This window comes from Myxocyprinus asiaticus, chromosome 39 (assembly GCF_019703515.2).
Source record: "Myxocyprinus asiaticus isolate MX2 ecotype Aquarium Trade chromosome 39, UBuf_Myxa_2, whole genome shotgun sequence".
In the NCBI taxonomy this organism is placed as follows: domain Eukaryota; kingdom Metazoa; phylum Chordata; class Actinopteri; order Cypriniformes; family Catostomidae; genus Myxocyprinus; species Myxocyprinus asiaticus.
Window position 1 is genome coordinate 421,862 of NC_059382.1, and position 3,139 is coordinate 425,000.

General features: G+C 39.7%; 1 protein-coding gene across 2 annotated transcripts in view; it reads right to left on the bottom strand.

Annotated features, from left to right (window-relative positions):
• Positions 1-832: 832 nt before the first annotated feature.
• LOC127430352 (uncharacterized) overlaps positions 833-3,139 on the bottom strand; it is a 21,182-nt gene continuing 18,875 nt past the window's right edge. For both annotated transcript variants that reach the window (XM_051680098.1, XM_051680100.1), the window contains exon 4: positions 833-3,139. This exon is cut by the window's right edge and continues 2,433 nt beyond it. The gene's annotated coding sequence lies outside the window, so the exon portion shown is untranslated.

Sequence of the window (3,139 nt, forward strand, 5' to 3'; positions counted from 1 at the left end):
AGTACTCATGTGCACATAAAGCCTTTAAAAAAATAATCTCATTAGGAGTTGTCTTTTCTGCCCCTTCTGAAATACAGTAACATCTTTTCCACGACCACGGGATACGTCTTCCGACATGGTTGTTTAAGAAATTAGAAATTACACACTGCATCAGTTAGGATTAAAAGAATTGTTGCCTTGACAGTAGTGCTCAGTATGAACTGTTTTTGTATGGAGAAGAGCAGCGTTCGGATTCTTGAAGAAAATATCGTGTTCAGATTCTTCTGGGGAAAAAACACCATGAGGGACAACGTGATGGCCGTAAATAATTGTGTGTATTTTCTTTTTGCTAGCCAGCTGACACAGTCATGTTATTTTACAGATACATCACTGATGAAAAGAAATTCAAATTATATTCGTCTTTTCTTTGAATCAGCACAAAAGAAAGAAAAGATGACTGAAACAGGTGAACTGCTGGCGATGCAGACACAGTGTTTGTCTTGTACTGTGTGAACGTAAAAAAAAACAATTGTACTTATTTAAAACCAATATTTTATAATTATATTTTTATCGCATTTAAAGCCTTTATTCAGACCATTATATTTGTGACCTCAACACCCATGACCCCCCCCACCCCTAGAAGACATGGTTACGCCCTTGAATCAGTGTGTCAGTATTTATCATAAATATTTGACTTCGTTTGACCCCATAGTAAGTTACAGGCAAACTCTGTAACATTCTGCTAGATGGAGTGATTCCACTGAAGTTATGTGATTTGAAGTATTTGCTCATTGTTTTGAATGGATGAACACTCTCTGTCTGCCATGATATCTGCATACTGTAGGACCATATCATAATAATTATAGTTTTTATTTGTATAGCTTGTCATACATAAAATCAAAGTATTTCACAGGTCAGAGTCTAAACATTTATTTAAAGGAAACATTCAGATGAAAATACAACAAACACAAAAACAACAAGAACGACAGTAAAGGGTCAAATGTAATAAAACATGACATTTTTGCAGTAAATGTCTGAAGGCAGCTTCACCTCATCTCTTATGGTTAATATTACATTCAGAACTTCCATACTTTTCTCAACCCTAAATACAAAATATCAAGAATGCACCGTCACATATTTCAAGAGGATTATCAACAAATTATAAGTGACATTTAACCTCCAGGGGCATGATGATGACATGAGCACAGACACTCGCTGTGGCAGAGGCATTGGCTGACAAATGCATTTGCTTAATAACTGTGGCCTATGACAAAAACTGGTCATACTCCAGAGAGAGAGAGTGTGTGAGTGTATGTGAGTGAGAGAGTATGTGTGTGTGTATGTGAGTGTGTGTGTGTGTGTGTGACAGAGAGAGAGAGTGTGTGTGTGTGTGAGTGTATGTGAGTGAGAGAGTATGTGTGTGTGTGTGAGTGTGAGTGTGTGTGTGTGTGTGTGTGTGTGTGTGTGTGTGACAGAGAGAGAGAGTGTGTGTGTGTGTGAGTGTATGTGAGTGAGAGAGTATGTGTGTGTGTGTGTGTATGTGTGTGTGACAGAGAGAGAGAGTGTGTGTGAGTGTATGTGAGTGAGAGAGTATGTGTGTGTGTATGTGTGTGTGACAGAGAGAGAGAGTATGTGTGTATGTGAGTGTGTGTGTGCGTGTGTGTGTGACAGAGAGAGAGAGTGTGTGAGTGTGTGTGAGAGAGTGCGAGAGTGTGTGTGTGTGTGTGTGTGTAAGTGTGTGTGACAGAGAGAGAGAGTGTGAGTGTGTGTGTGTGTGTGTGAGAGAGAGAGAGAGACAGTGAGAGACAGCAGGTGCGGAGGTTAAAATTGTCAATAAAAGAACAGAATTCTTCACTCAAGGGCGTGGAGTGAGACAGGACTGCAGTTTGAGTCCAACTCTGTTCATCTTTTACATTAATGAGTTAGCAGTGCTACTGGAACAATCTGCAACACCCGGTCTTACTCCAAATAACTCTGAAGTTCTTCTCTATGCAGATGATCTGGTGCCGCTGTCATCTACTGCACAAGGACTACAGCAGCACCTGGACCTGCTGGAGAACTACTGTCAGAACTGGGCCATGACAGTCCATCTGAAAAAAACTAAAATTATGATCTTCCAGAAAAAAGCCAGATTACAGGAATCCAGATACACATTCACTCTGGGAAACACACCCTACACTACGACTACCTCGGTCTTAAAATCAGTGCTTTGGGGGGGTTTGGTCTGGCAGTGAATGCACTAAAAGAGAAAGCTAGAAGAGCATTCTGTGCTATTAAGGGCAAATTTATCCAAATAGACATTCCTGTAACAATTTGGAGTAAAATCTTTGATAGTATTATTATGCCTATTGCTCTGTACGGATGTGAGGTTTGGGGTCCACTCTGTCTGACAGATTACTCTAGATGGGACAAACACCCCATAGAATCCCTGCATGCAGAATTCTGTAGAAACATTCGAAGAGTTCAGAGAAGAACACCTACTAATGCATGCCGGGCCGAACTAGGCAGATACCCCCTAATTATACATATTGAAAAACGATCCCTCAAATTCTGGACACACCTAAATTCAAGTTCCCCTAACACACTGCAACATGAAGCCCTTAAAACCCAAGAGCTGAAGCCTAAAACCAGTCCCCTTTATCAGCTGACTCTGAAACTCACAAACACACTAACAACTAACAAACACCAGTTTCAGACCAGCACTGCTGAACAAAACCAAATCACAATAAACCAAATCATAAAAGAAAGCACAAATTCATATTTGGACCATTAGGAAAATGAAAGTAAAAACCAAAGCAAACTGGAATGTTATCGGACCCTAAACAGAACGTATAATCTAGCAGAATATCTCCACACTGTAAGAGATCCAAAACAGAGACGGATCCTCACCAAATACAGACTCACTGATCACAGTCTGGATTAGTGATGTGCGAGACTAGTCGATTAAACGGTTCTGATGCTGCTAGTCGACACTGGAGTTACTAGTCGGTTAATATTTCCCCCCATTAAACTGATCATCATTTTTACACATTTATGTTTGGCTTTATATTTTTACAGAGGCTGCACTTAAATTACTGTCATATTAATGTGACATATTTTAAATAGGATTAATAATACAAATATTAATTAAAGAAGAGGATATCTGGAGCAGATACAGAGT